Source organism: Mustela nivalis, assembly GCF_964662115.1.
Source record: "Mustela nivalis genome assembly, chromosome: 11".
NCBI classification, from domain to species: domain Eukaryota; kingdom Metazoa; phylum Chordata; class Mammalia; order Carnivora; family Mustelidae; genus Mustela; species Mustela nivalis.
In genome coordinates, this window is record NC_139030.1 from 84,844,276 (window position 1) to 84,860,222 (window position 15,947).

At 39.8% G+C, this 15,947-nt stretch overlaps 1 long non-coding RNA gene across 1 annotated transcript in view; it reads right to left on the minus strand.

Annotated features, from left to right (window-relative positions):
- Nucleotides 1-1,491: 1,491 nt before the first annotated feature.
- LOC309843710 overlaps nucleotides 1,492-15,947 on the minus strand; it is a 100,903-nt gene continuing 86,447 nt past the window's right edge. Inside the window, exon 6 of the long non-coding RNA XR_014300302.1 lies at nucleotides 1,492-1,552. This is a non-coding gene — a long non-coding RNA (uncharacterized lncRNA). The remainder of the gene's footprint in view (nucleotides 1,553-15,947) is intronic.

Below are 15,947 nucleotides of genomic sequence, written 5' to 3' on the forward strand. Positions count from 1 at the left end.
GAAAATAAAGTCCTTTTTTTTTTTAATTATCTTTTCCCTCTGCCCCACCCCACCCCCACTTGGGCTCTCTCACTCTCTTGGGGAAAGAAAAAAAAAAAAAAACAGAAATGTAGAGAGAAGTGGTTAAAAATGCAGATCTTGGAACCTTGTGAGGCTGTGTTTGGATCCTTGCTAGCATTTACTAGCTTTGTAACCTTGGGACAAGTTATTAATCCACATTGTGCGCCAGTTTTCTGTTCATTTCTCTATAAAATGAGGATAGAAATAATATTTCCTCGCACTGTTGTGAGGTTTGCTAAATGGAAAAGAACTTGGGGGGGTATGCAAAGTGAGGAAATTCTGCCAGATTTGTCCTACCCAGGGGCAAAAAAAAACATCCTAGGAAAACTGCTTCCTGTTACAAGAAGATTTGCCATGTCCAGAAAGTTGCCCATTCTGGGGTATGAGCCACAAAGCAGGTGGGTTTCAGTCCCATACTTTAAGAGATTTTCTCTTAACTTTTCTGTATTAAAGATAAATTCTAGTAAAAACTAAGAGCTGTTACATGGCTCAGTGATTCATACCTCTAAAAATTGAGAATTAAAGGAAAACCAAAAGCCTCAGTAATATTTTAAGTCTCTTGTTAGGCTACTCTCAGCACTTTAAAATAGGTATTACATGGAGGTGCCTGGGTGACTCAGTCTGTTCAGAGTCCAAATCTTGGTTTCGGCTCAGTTGATGTTCTCAGGAAGGTGAGATCGAGCCCCGCACAGGGCCCCATGTCCAGTTCTGTGCTGGGCATGGAGCCTGCTTAAGATTCTTTCTCTTCCTCTTCCTCTGCCCTTCCCCGCCCCCATGCATGCACTCGCTCGATTGCTCTCTGAAAACTAAAATAGGTATTGCATGGAGGAGACCACAAACCTATGGAAGTAGGTTTCTTTTCATCTTTGATGGCATATCACCTGATATAGCATTAGACACACAGTAGGTGCTCAATGAATGTTTCACAAATGAATAGCTCATTTTATTTTTATATCTTTATATGCCTCTTATATACTTCCTTGATGTAAATAAAGCTATGAGTTACACTGATACATATATATACATACAGGTATGCGTGTGGGTGCAATGTCTTTTCATTTTATTGAAGTCGGTATAGAAAGAGAACAAAAAAACTCAAAAGATACTATAATGGAAGTTTTAGAAAGAGCTGTAGGTCCAGATTTACCTATAACTGGAAGCAGCCTTCCAGGGACAATTTGTTCCTGGGTGGGACAAAAAACTAACTGCACATTTTATTTTCTAATTTTCTGAAATGATTTCAGAGCCCAAACTTAGGAACATTTCACTATTTCTAGTCCCACTGACACTGGTGATTCCAGACAAAATGCATCAGGAAGCAAAGGGCCCTAATGGTGTCTACAATGACACAATGCCCGCAGGACAGAGATCAAGCAACATCATTACACCAGATGTATCCTACCTTATAAGCCTTATAAGTAAGGCCATCTTGGCTTCTTCACATCTTCACTTAAAGATGTAGGAAATCCCTTTCTCCTTCTGTCTGTAGCCCCTGTTGGTGGGAAAGAGGACAATGCATGAGATCACTTCTCTTTATACAAGTAACAGAAACTTACCCAAGTCTTGTTCACTTTGGTTCAGTTTTCTGGCTTCCTTCTGGGAGTCATCTTTGATAACCCAGATACTAAACAAGACTGTTAATTAAGTATGGAACTATTGTATGCAGAATAGGTCAGGTACCTTCCCAAGCTGTGTTATTTTGGGAAAGAAAATTTGGAAGGAATTCTAAGTGACAAGATACCATGTGTAGCTTAACTCATGAACACAAGATTGGAATAGGTTGAAAAGATAATTGTTTACAATTTCTCCCCTCTTCATAAATATTAGGAATAAGAAAGGAATTTTAGCAAGCTAAAGTGAAAAGTTCATGTTAGGTCATTTTAGTTGACCAGAAAGGCTACACGTTTGTCTAGACTATGAGAAGAAGAGAACTCTCTTACTTGAAGAAAGCAATTAAGAGGTGTATTAGGAATAGTCCTGTGAGAAATAAGAAACAAGAAATAAAGTCTTTGCAAGTTTAATATCATGACCATCATTTTAGCTTAGTTATGCTAAAGTACACTTGAAAAATGTACATGAGAGTCCTGTATTTTCTATGAAGTTAATTTTCTTCTGTTTGTATTGCCTTTTTTAAAATCAATGTATCATGTTATTGTCTGATATTTTGGCTCAGAAACTCATACTGAGGTCACCAGTGAAACCCCTGTTAACCAGCTGCTCAGAACATATGTCACTCTACTGCCACCTGATGCCGACATGTGGAAATTGCAGGGGCAGATCGTTCAACCCCAAATTCCTCCAAGACTGAACTTGCAGAACAAAGCCAGTTTTTGTAAGTTCAGAGAATACAGCTTTGACTGACACAAATGCAAATGAGAAAATATAATGACTAAAAAAACTGTGTAAAAACATAAAAGGGGTGAAAATTTTCCAGTCTTGATAAAATTACCACCACCAACAACAACAAATAAGCACATGTTCACTTTTCTATACTGTTCCCAAATTAACTCTTGTGCTTTTTTCCTCCTTTGGCAGAAATATTTCCAGGAAATTTGAACAATTCCTTGGATAGTGGTTTAGACAACTGCATTGGTCAAGTTAGTAGTACAAATGCTATAAGAAAGAGACCCAAAATAATAAGACCTAAAATAATAACATTTCGTGGAATTTTAGTTTGCTCATTCAAAAAAAAACCAGGCTATGGATACTTGATAATATTAAGAATTATTACCAATTTTCCTAGGTCTGATAACAGTACGGTGGGGTTTTTGTTTTTGTTTTTGTTTTTAAGTTCTTAAATTTCTGAGAGGAATAACGAGAGGGGATAATCTGGTAAATTACCAGGGGCTGGTATGGTTATTTTGTAACTTTCAGGGATATCTTGTTTATCAGTTTCATGGTCCAAGAGAGGATTTCCACCACCACCAGCACATCTCTACTCCATATTGTACACATTACTTCCACTCATTTCCCAGGGCCCTGGATTTTAGTCATACGAGTAGCTTTAGAGGTCAGCTGGGAAATGTAGTCTTTCAGGAGGTGATCATGCGTCCAGCTAAAAATTCTATTATTCTATTACAAAGATTAAAGGAAAGTTGATAGTCGCCACCATATTTTGATTCTCCCCTTTAATCTACTCTAGATGCTTTTAAATATGCGTTGCTTTGAAGAAAGACTAGGAAAACTATCTCCAAATAAAAGGGGCTAAGGAGACATGACAACTACATGCCAGGCATGATTTGAAATTTTATTTTGCTATAAAGAACATCACTAGGACAACTGACAAAAAAGGAGTATTGTTTATAGATCAAATAATGGTATAGTGTTAATATTAATTTGCTGCTTTTGATAACTGTATTATGATTATATAAAAGAACATCCTTACTTTCAGGTAACTCACAGTGAAGAACTTATGGGTAAAGAAGCATCAGGGCTGCAACTTTTTCTTAAATAATCAAGAGGGAGAGACAGGGAGGGAAAGATGGAGAAAAAGCAGGAGACAGAAAACACAAATGGTAAAATATTCCCATTTGGGGACTGAGGATGAAAAAGACCTGGGCAGACTTTCGTACTATTCTTGCAACTTTACTCAAAGTATGCAATTATGTCAAAATAAAAAGTTAAAAACAGCACTGCCTTAGTTCTAACTCAAATTAATTCATTAGATTTTTTTTTAAATGTGGTTCATTTATAGTTTAACCATTATATAACACCTTGGTTGAATTCAATTTTCAGAAAATTGGTAGACTTTCTTGCTGTATATGTGATTTAATTTAAGACTTTTTCCCCCAGATATTAAACAGAGCTAAAAAGGAGAAATTATTTGCAGCATGAGAAATGGTAAGAAGAGCCCACCTTCTGTATAGGTGTAGATCGCTCTGTGATGTAGCCAGGGATCCAGAGTAACCAGCATGGAGGCTTCCTTGCCCAGGAGCAGGCGCAAAGACTGCCCCAGCTTCTCCCTCTGCTGGAATTGGGAGAGATCCCAATTTCCTGTCCATCTATGCTCAGGCATACATCATCAAGACAGTAACAATCTCTGAGCTTCTATTTCAGGAACACTGAGGAACTTCAGGTCCTCTTAGGTCTTAAACCAAATTCCACATCCAAAGTCTTACACCTTATCCTTGTCAGAGCAGACAAAGCCATTTGAGTACCCAAGCGTTCCCAAATAATACTCCAACATCCAGTGTGATAGGAAGCCAACATCTCCACATGGATGCTCTCTGAATGGCAAAAACCCTGAGACATTCAATCCTGCAAATCTCCTGAAGAAACACCCTTTGCATTGGATCAAACACAAGCAATATGGTTTGTGAACCTGCTGGCTCTTCCCTGTCCCTAATGGTGCCATTCACCTATTTTAGTGTGGAGCAGAGAATGTCATTCAAACAGAAACATATCTAATTCCAGAGTTCCAACGGTCAGCGATAACCACTGGTCCTGTCCAAGGTCAGTAACCCTCCGCTTCTTTTTATCACCAAGCTCCACATCCTTGCTTACCTAGTCATATCCCCCCCAGACTCCACCCACACTGCAGTAGTTTTAGTAGCTCCTATTAACACTTCCCGAAGTGGACACATCAAAGGAAGAGCCAGAGGCCATGAGCAAGTGGAGATCCTGCCCCAAGCCCGCCACCCTCCAGCTGTGTTATGTCGTGCTGACTTAAAAGCAGCAGAGAAGTCCATTAGGCTTTGGACAGCAAAGAGCACCTCTTCTGTTGAAGTCACTTATAAACAGGACCCTGGAAGGGGGCAGGGGGGGAGCAGCTTTCTGCCCCTTTATGCTATACTAAAAAGGGAAAGTAATCGTATTCCATGTTTTTAATATTTACAGCTAATACCAATGCCCTGGATTTGCCAAATAACATTCACACCTCCCCCCGCTCCTTAGATCTGGAAAACACAAATTTCCAAATGCATGTTTCCACAAATTGGGATTTTACTGATAGAGATGTTCAGGTTCTTTGGATATTGGTTAATTGGGTTGTATGCTTGTTTGGCTGGTTTTTTAATTGAAAATGTCTTCCTAGGAATGAATTGATGAGTATTTCCTCCTCGATTGTCTCCTAAAAGAGCCAGGCAGCTAGATAGGCTCAAATAGTATTCAGCATCATCATAGACCTGTGATCTATAAAACGGCAAATCACCCTAGCAGAACAAAGAGAGCCTTGCGTGTTCTAACCTGGAATGTAGATGGTTTCTATTTGTTTTCAGTTCTATTGTTCAGCTTTGATTAGCTTCATGATTCTTATAATGACTTAAAACAGTTGCAGCAGAAGCAATGGCATTGATCCTACTTGACCTTCCTCAGGCCAAGCACTCAGAAGCCAACTCTCCATGCCTGGCCCCTGTTTTAATAAAACAGACTTTTTTAAGCTGCTCTGATCACAAGCTACAATGTGGAAGCTGTGATATTTCCCACCACTATCCTTGCTTCTGGACCTGGCCATGGCCCTTTTTCCTGCATGACCGCTGATCCGATGAAAAAAGGAAAAAAAAAAAGCTGCCTTGAAGAACAACACGTGTTCTATTTCCTGACCTTGGCAGCTCAAGGTTCTGCAGGACTCTTTTGGAGTCACCATGGAGCAAATCTCTCCCCTCCACTGTAAATTTGTTGAAAAGAGCAAAGGAAAGTTGCAGAAACGCTTACAAGTAAACATCCTCTGAAATCAATGAGGACAGAGAATTACTCTTGTGCCGAATCCCTTTTTCCTCCTTCACAGAAAGCTGCCAATAACCGCGGCCTGATTCTAACAAATACAGGACCGATTCTACCTCTACCTTTGAAGGGCATAATACAGCACAGGTCCTTGGAACCTGGTGGTGAAGGCCTTGGAAGGCCATGCCCACACTCCGCAGCACACTTCTGTTGAGACTGGCACAGTCTCTTTCACGTGGAGACCGGCTTGCTGGGGAAGCCGTGGTTTGAATAGCCCTCAGCTAGGAGCTTTTCACAGCAACACAGAAATCTGACATATTGGGTGTGGAATGGCCAGTCCTGGGCACATAGCTCACACCTCAAGCAGTGAACATGGCAGCCTGCCCAGCAAGCTATGACGTCATTATAGGGGCCAAGTAATCAATCCTTTCTAGTATCATTTACTATTTACTCGACATTTACCTGTGTAGCCTGGTGATTAATCCCAAGGACTCTGGTTTGAATCCCAACTCTGCCAATGACTACTAGCTATGTGACCCTGAGCAAAATACTTCACTCCTTGGCACATCAATTTTTCCATCTGTAAAAGGAAACTATTTCATAGACTTGTGAGAATTTGCTACATCAATAACCATGGAGCATTTAGAACAAGTGCCTGGCACTTGGTAAACTCTCAGTAAATGTCAGCTTTGTCATGAGGAGCTAATCTTAATAATGATTAACTACTTTTATTAATTTTGGCCATGTCTACCAGGACCTGGAAGAACCTGAATGAAGGATCCCTCATTTGAGGTTATGACCATAGGCCATCCCAAATGGAGCAGGGCATGGATCAAACAACAGGGTAGGAAAAGGGGTCATTCTAAAAGCCAGTGTTGAGCCTCTGACACAGTTATCTCCCACCCTCCATGAGCCCTTCAGGCAATGGCTGGTGGCACAAATCCTATACCCACCTTTGGGTCCTCTTCATCAACCTCTGTCTCCTGGGTTCCTTTCTCCATTCTTAGTCTTCTAAATATTCAACATTTTTCACACTCTTCTTTTTATACCCCTCTAAGCCTCAGGGCTCAGGGCTTCGTAGGCAGCACTGTTTAGCATCACAGGGCTGAGATTTCTGATCCCTGCATAGTGCACAAAACGGTTTTTATGGAGGTGTGCTGTTCACACCTCAAGTGTTCGTCTGCTTCTCCTCACCATCACATAGATTGCGTAGGGTCAGTGCAAAATATGCCGAAGGGAAATTCTTCAGATGTGATGAATTGATAGTTTGAAAAAAAAAACTTTTATAAGGGAAATATAAAGTTGCTTTTGGGGTTTTGAAATAAATTATTGTTATCTCATCCACTATGTTGCCACATCCTGGAGCAACCTGAGAGCAGTAAGCTGGACCCGTAAAGAGTGGCTTCTCCTGACACTTCTAGCACTTTCTAATCATGTGACCTTGGACAAGTGAATTTCAGGATTCTTCTCTTGCTAAAATACAGACAAAAACATCTGAGTTTATGCTATTGGGTGCTTTAAGGGCCCAGTAGGATGATATATAGGACAGCGTTTTGAAAATTGTAAAGTGCTTTAGCAATATAAAATGATATTTATGATGTATCTTTTAGCAAGTCCTGAAAAGCATAGAACAGAGAAAACATGCAACAAAGAGTCAAAGGCTGGCATTTTAGTTCTCAATTTGCTACAAACTGATTCTCTAAGTTTGGACAAATAACTACCCCTTCCTGGTCCTCAGTTCTCTTATCTGTAAAATAAAAGGGTTGGACTAGATGAGCTTTAGACTCCCTCCTCTTTCAATAGTCTATGAGACCAAGCCAAACAAAAAGAAGAAAATCATAGTAAAATGGATATCTTTTGTAAAAAGATAAAAACTAAATTTAATAATAATAAAGAAAATGAAAAAATCCAATAGTGACTGGAAAAGGCTGACCAAGACAGACACAGTTTATTGATCATGACTCTCCTTCTCCAACTCAGACATGCCCTCATAGACTGCTCTGCCATTAGCAACGAATCATTTTTGCAATGCGTTGTCTTAATAAGGAGATTTTAAGGCAAACCATTTACAAAGATCTCTCATTGCAAATAGACAGATTATAGAGTTTTGCCTACAGTCTCAGGTCTGCACGGGTCTACATGCAAGCACTCACAAGCACACACGCGCACACACACACGATTCCCTGATACTTGGAGGCCACCTCTAGCAAAGATAAATAGCTTTGGCTACTTGGATGTGTGCAGTCAATGCCTCTACATATGTTCATTTCCAAAGAATTTTAAAGCCTCTTTCTACATGAGGAAATTGAGATCCTAAGAGGGTAAAATGAGTTGTCAAAAGTCAGTGGCTATTTAGTGACCAAGAGAGCAAGCCACCTGCTCTGATCATGGCTTTTATTCTATGTCAGTAGTTTCTTGACCTTAACGTTAGCATCTATTATAAGGTTCCAAAATTTTATCCATTGGTTTCCTTCTAACCTTGAGTATTTTTCTCACAGTTTTGTGTTTCCGAAAAGATGACTAAGATTATTCTGCACACAGCCTCTTTGTGTCAAAATCCTTCTTATACCACATTTACTGGTGAGGTTGATAACTGTGAACCTTCTACATGTATAAACACATACTTTGTTTCCTACACACCAGTCTTTTGCTCCCCGTTCTCTCTTTAAATCTCTTTTTAATTGAACTATCAGCATAAATTCAAACTTCCGCTTGTTATTTTAATAGTAATTTTAACAATTAACCCATAGCTGCTTTCATTGCTAACATAATTATTAAATAATAACTTGTATGTTCGTTAACATAATAAGTCTCATTAATTGCATGCTGTCTCACAATGAAATTAACCTATGAAGATCGGGAAGAAAACACAGGATGTAAGCAGCATCAGAGACTCTCCTTGGAGCTGTTAGGGCCAATTTTCAAAAAACTCGGCTTCAGAAGTTGGGAACAGGGTGTTGGGTGCAGGGGAGATGCAATGCCAAAATAGTAACAACATCAGTTAGAGCTATGAATATCCCAATAATGGGTTCATGAGGGACTTTGAAAGACATGCAATGTTAGGGAAATAAGACTAATGAAGGAGTTTAGAAAGGATCATAAAATCAAGGCTCCAGTCTTCAGAAGGAAGAGAAGAAAGGAGAGAAACTTCTTTTCCTCCCAGGCACTGATGTTCCAGGATCCATAAAACATTGGCTTACTGGTAACTCCCTGGTGCTGATGCTCTGTGTCCTCAGGCTCAATCAATAACCTCTTAATGTATTCACTGTCAACTATTTTTCCTTCCTCCCCCTCATCCATTTGTAACTTACCTCTTTCTTCCACCTGCTGCAATCCCTATCTTCCTACAAAACGTCTCAACCATCTTAGCTTATTGTATCATCCTCTCTTGGGCGTTTACTCTTCCTTTTCCTGCCTCTCAGTGTCCATGTTTGCAAAAACAACATATACATTAATTTGTTGCTTTGTCCCTTTGGTGATGGGCAGAATTTGCCATTTGCCCCCTATTTTTACCCTGAAACATTGTTACTGCATATAAGTTTCCTGTGTGTCTTAAGACGGTGTCTATCTATGTACTCTGAAGGATGATAGGCTACTTGTTAAATATGATGGAACACTGAATCCCCACATGACCACCATCACCACCCTTCCTCAAGAGATATCAGTGGTTTTTCATGGCACATAGAAGAAGTTCCAAACTCTTTAGGATGTCTTTCAGAGCTCTCTGCTGTTCATTCCAAAACTCTATCTGTACCTACACAACCTATTTATGGTGGTTACTTTGTTCTCCTGGAAGTAGACAGTTGATTAAACTGACATTGTAAACTATTTTAATAATTATGGGGTTTTTTTATTTCTAGAACAGTTATTTCTAGTTCATTCTTCTTCCAATCCATTGGTCACTTTGAGTAGTCTTTTGTTCCTTACTCGGACTCTTGATTTACTCTTTTACTTCTTTAAACTGAGAGAACACAACAACATTATATTCTGTACCTAGTAGTTCCTTTATCTGAAGTCTTTACAGGACGACTTCTACTGGTTGTTTGTTCTGACTGTCACTCATGGTGCCTTAGTTCCTCACGCATTTTGTTATTTATCTATTGTTGTGTGAGTTCATGTCCATTGGAACTTTATATGTGGGGATTACATGAAGCATGTGTTGACTGGCTTATTCTTCCAGAGAGAATATAGACTTAATGTGGCCAGGCACTACCTGCTTGAAACTGCTTGAAACTAAATTCTTGGTGTCTTCACACCTTACATGTTGTGTAAGCCCAGGCCCCCAATATGCATAAGAGCTATATTTGCTATGAATTCTCGGGGGAAAATTTTTCCTTACTCTCAACCAAAGACCAAGACAGCAAGTTTCTTTGTTTGCGTACTTTTTTGTTCTAGGTCACTCTCTTAGTAAGGATGTTGTCGTCCAAGAGTCCCAGTACTGGCAGTGGGGAAGAGAGGTGCACAAATCAACTCGTTACTTTGCACAGGCCCAGAGCTTTGTGTCCTGTTCTCCCAAGTGATTACCAGGGATCAGAAGACTCCCTTAGGGCAACTGCCAGCCTCCATATCAGCAATATGGCTGTTTGAAGGCTCTGAAAATTACCCTTTCCTCCCAGTTCAGCTATGCATTTAGAATGGTTTATTTCATACAGAATTTTTGGCTACTTTGTAACAAAATTTCAAGGTGCTAGATTCACATTGTTGCAAGAAAAGGAAAACCTGCAATTTAAAATCTCTTTCAACATTGTCTCTTGCCCTTAGAACCTTATATAACTATAGTAATTTTGTTTATAAAATGAACAACTGACCATTCTGGGATAGCACCTCAGTAATCCATACCCTAGAATCAAGGAACTCTGATTCTCATTTCATGACTCTAGGCCAAGATCACACATTTCCCTGTGATATCCCAGAAAGTATATATTTCTGGTTTTGCAAGCCATACAGTTTCTGTCACAACTACTCAACTTTCTGCCATTGTAGCAGTAAAATGGCCAAAGACAATACATAAGCACATGAGCACAGGTGTAGTCCAATGAAACCTTATTTTTGGACACTGGAATTTGAATTTCATATTATTTTCATGTATTGTGAAATCCTTTTTCCTATTTTTTCAACCATTTAAAATATTTAAAAAAAAAAAAAAATTCTTGGGTAATGGACCATACAGAAACAGGTGGCAGGCTGGATTTGGCATGTGCACCATAGTGTGCTGACCCCTGCCCTGAACCATGGTTCTCAAATGGGTACACATCAAAATCCTCTGTGCAACTTTTTAAAAACAGAGATGCTCAAACCTTACAGAATGACAATTTCTGGTGGTGGCTCCCAAGGTTGTATATCTTTTAATATTCCATAAGTGATTCGGATAAGCATCCCTCATTCAGAAAGAGTGATCTAAATTTTCTTTTTCCTAGAACTTGAGGGGGCTCCCTATGTTACATGGTCTATTGTGTACAATTATCCCATCTCTTTGACTCCAAAGTGCCACATAATTACCTGGTCCAAGTAACCAGCCACGATGCAAAAATAAATACATAAATAAAAGTGAATAATCCCAAGGGCTTTTGGTATCTTTCTTATGAAAAATATCTAAAACCTAAAAGTTAAAAAAAAAAAATGATATATGAAAAAGAATATATCACAAATCAAAAAGAAGAGGGATTCAATCAACAAAATAGGTTTGCAGTCTGGAAGCAAGAACAATTTATATCCATATCTCACACCACACACCAAAATAAATACCAGATGCACTAAAGTGTAAAACATAAAAGAATTAAACCACAGAAGGAAACTAAAAGGCAATTGAACTGAATATTTATCAAACCTCTGGGGCGAAGAGGAATTTCTAAGTTCAAAGGCTTAGAAAAAGCCACAAAGAGAAGCTACCCGGATTTAACAGCATAAAAATCTTAGGTCTGCATATATACTAAGATAACATAACTGAAATAAAGAGATAAACTGAGAAGTCTTCATAGTTAAAGAAATACAGAGCTAGTTGACAAAATACAGAAAAAAAGAGTCTGAGTTGTAATAAAAAAAAAAAATGCAAGTTAATCCAAAACACCATTTGATCTATTAAGTTAGCTAAGGGTTTTCAAGATGAAACAGGATTCGTACCGACTAAATAAAACTTAAGCACAATCCAGATTGTCAGTAAAACACCAATCTAAGGAAGGATTTCAAACCAAATTTCTCTTCTTAGTAGGTGTGTAACCTCTCCAAAAAATTGGTAACAGCCCACAGGTCTAAAAGAGAGGACTAAACAACTATAACATACTCACTTAATAACAGATTATGAGGCCATTAAATATTATGTTTACAAATACCATAAACTAACATGGATAAAGGTTACAATATATTAGGCGAAAAGGGCAGGATATAAAATTGTGTAAATATTGTGGTTACAATTTACATAAATCTTAAATAAAGTGATTCATAAGGGGGAAAAGGTGAGGAGAAATACACAAAGACGTTAACAATGTTTGTGTGGGTGGTAGATGCTGGAGACTTTTTTTTAGATTGTGTTTATAAGATTGCATTATATCTACAATTTTTTAAATGGCCTTTTAAAAAGAGAAATTGTTTGAAAACTGGAGTGGGGCACACCAGTCAGCAGGAAATGGTAAAGTTTCAGAACCCTATTCTGAAATCTTACTATAAAAAACCCTGATTAATGTGAATAGTTCATGTGGCAAAATCCCAGTGCACAAAGCCTAGAATTAAATTTTAACTCTGTCCTGTGTTTTCTTTACACTTGTTATATCATTAAGACTATAAAGTAAATAGCTACTGTTCTCACTGATAACTAAGTGAAGCCTAATTGTGTGGTTTTAGTCTCAATTAAAATTGCTGAAAATGTGAAAGCCTTTCTAAACAGCCTCTCAGATAAATAACACTTGAATGCACAGCCTTCCATTGGGAACTTAAAGATTTCCTTAGCGTTCTGGAAGTCTCTGTGCATAGATCTTAAGAGCTTTAGATACTTTTGTGACACTTAAATTTACCCTTCTGCTTTGTCTGACCTTGATACGATTTCCTTATTTGTTAAAGGACATTTGAATTTCAAGACAATATGCAATTCTTTAAATGACAATGGCATGTAATTTAAGCATCCAGCTCGCATCTGCCACAAGCCTTTTGTCTTCAATCAAGTTCCAAAGAATGTGTTCCAATTCACAGTGGTTTCTATGAGGAATTGGCAAATCACAGACATGCTCTCCCCCCTCCAAAAACACTCCATGGGCCCCCAATTTCCCCCGTCTTTCCTTCCTTCAGTGCTTTTGAACCTGTCTGCTAGAATGTAGGAGAAGCATCTGCCCATACATGAAAAGCAGCATTTTTAATAGGAACACACACTGTCTGGTTTGCTTGTTCCTGCTGCCAACACCAGAACAACCTCTCCTCCTGATCTCTGCCTTCGAGATTTCTTTTCTCCAGGTGGCCAAGATGGAAAGTGCCTTCCGTGCAGACCGATGAATTCTGTCTGACAAATCTCATCTCGAGTCACAGCCGGCTCTTCCTGGAGACCTTGTTTTAGGGCTTTGCAAAGTGAAGGACCGTCCATTACAGCCAGGCATTTATGCCTTCAAAATGCTCATTTCTTCTTATGAGACAATAAAATACTTCCTAGAGGCAACAGCAGGTGAGCGCAGAAAGCGTCTTAAATATCTGACCTGAAGTGCTAAAGATGCTTAATAATCTTTAAAGTTACCAACAATATTGTTTCCTCCCGTTACCAGGATGTTGTAAAATGTCCTAATTAGTCTTTATGATAATGCCGACACCTCCACAGCACATAAAAAGGACTTTTAATTTTTAAAAGGACAACTCTGGTTGGTTTGATTTTTATCTCTAATTGGCCTATAATGTCTATTCCTCTGGCACTCCAGACAGGCAAACATTAATTTAACAAGCAACTCATACACCATTGGAGACCAGAGAATGGAGTGTGGGGGTGGGGTTGGGGGGACTGGGAAAAGGGTCCAATTTTCTGGACATGTAATTGGTTCCATTCTCTTTTACCTCCTGGAAGGTGCTAACCAAGCTTGTCTGCTACTCATAGGGGTCCCTCTAAGGCAGCTTTTTCTTGAGGACCCCCTGCCCTCAGCCAGTCTCTGCTGTGGCACAACCAGGACTCAGCAAATTCCAGGGACCTGTGGAGTAAGTGCTGCAGGGGGCCCAGAAGGAGCCGCATGGTGGACCGAGCCCAGAAACTGAGGCCAGGAGAGCAGAGACCACTTCCTGCTTCCACACCCAGGGCCCTGTGTTCTTAGACTGGTCGTTCATCCTCCGTGGACCTGATTCTCTGCCTATGAAATGAAAAGAATGTTCTAAAATCATCTCCAAAATCTTTTCTAGCTTTCACAATGGCACAGCTCTGCCAGTAGCGTGGATAACGATCCCGGATTCCCTGCCAGTCGGTAAGGCAAGACTGTCTCCAGCCACTGGGACCCATCAGCTCTTCCTGCCACATCCGCTCCGGGGATAAGCACTCAGTCCCTGCCCGGCTCCCCACTGCCCTGTCCAGGACACACCTGACCCATGCAGAAGCCAAAGGCAGGTTGAGTGCACTACAGAATTATTCTTCCCTGCCTCTGCCTAAATAAATACCTTTTAGATTTCAGGAGGTTGAGCTGAATGATTCTGATGATCTCAGTTCCAAAGTGGGAAGCAGAAAGCCATGGCTCCCCCTGAATCAAACATCACCTATGCACGAAAGGAGAGTCAAAGCTTTCTCTGTGCCATGAAATTGGCTTGACAAGTCATTCCTCTGCATTTATCTGAGAGTTCAATATGTGTTTCGGGGCCCAATGTTGGGCCTGTGGCAATGGAGACATGGTGTGGGGACACCGCATATTGACCCCAGATGATTCCAGTTGCTGACTAATGAGACTCCACTGGCGACACCACTTCCGCCCCACCCCTTTTCAAGACCCATTCTCCTCGAGTTGCTGCTGGCAAAGAAAACAGAAGCTGAACTGAAGAACATTGCTGTTGAAAAGCTTTTTTCTTCCAAAACCAAGAAAGTCATGACAATCTTTTATTTATATTTCCAATACTTCAATTTAGAGTAATATGGGTAATGGTGCTGCCTGTTCCCTAGCTACCCTTTCTCTTAATGGCACCCTTGCCAGACATCACACACAGCTCATCAGCAAAACCAGGCCGGGGGGTTGTGGGGGTGGGGAAGGGGCAAGGCTGTGGAGGTTGTTGTTCTACTCATACACTGGCTACTAGAAACGAAACGCGTTCCTCAGCTTTGACGTGCTGCTACTGAGAGAGTGGTCCTCTGGTCGGTCTTACTGAGTATCTGTTAAATCAATCATGCTGTTAAACACATTAACACCACACACATACATATTTTTTAATTCTAGGACCATGAAGCCTGAAACAAAACACAAATAATGTAAAGAAACTTGGGGCCAAAATTTCCCTCAAACCTCAACGAGGCTTCCACTCAACCTCTCATCTGTTCTTCTCCATTGATATTTCCCACCCATCCCCCTTCCTCATTCTCTTGGCTCAAACACTAAGTAATTACACGGGAGAAAGAAGACAGGAATCTGCATGAGAGCAGTGGTCAAGATGAAAATTTTGGTTTGTCCAACTTTGGTTGACACTCAAGCTTAAACTTCTCTGGCTACAAGTTACTAGTTTTTTGGGTTTTGTTTTTTGGGTTTTTTTTTTTTTTTCTTTTTCAGGCCATATGGTACCCATCAATCCCAGCCTTAAATTCACTTCCTTTTGTTCTGTATAGGATCTGATCTAATCACTACTCTAAAATATAATTTAGGTTATGTTGATTTGACTTCCCCTCAGCCACAAGGGTTGGAATGAAACAATATTTCTCAGATAGCAATGTTGATGTTGGGCGCCCAGATGGCTCAGTGGGTTAAGCCTCTGCCTTTGGCTCAGGTCATGAGCCCAGGGTCCTGGGATGGAGCCCCGCATCGAACTTCCTGCTCAGTGGAGAGCCTGCTTCCCCCTCTCTCTCTCTGCCTGCTTCTCTGCCTACTGTGTTCTCTCTCTCTGTCAAGTAAATAAATAAAATCTTTAAAAAATTTTTTAAATAATAATTTTTTTTAAATGTTGATGTTTTAAAATGATAGAATTATTATCATCTTCTACAAAAAGAAATCAAATTATGAGCTATTTGTGGGGTTATATGAAAATCCTTAAACTGTGAAAGACCCATTGACATAACCATCATCTTCTGTCCTTTA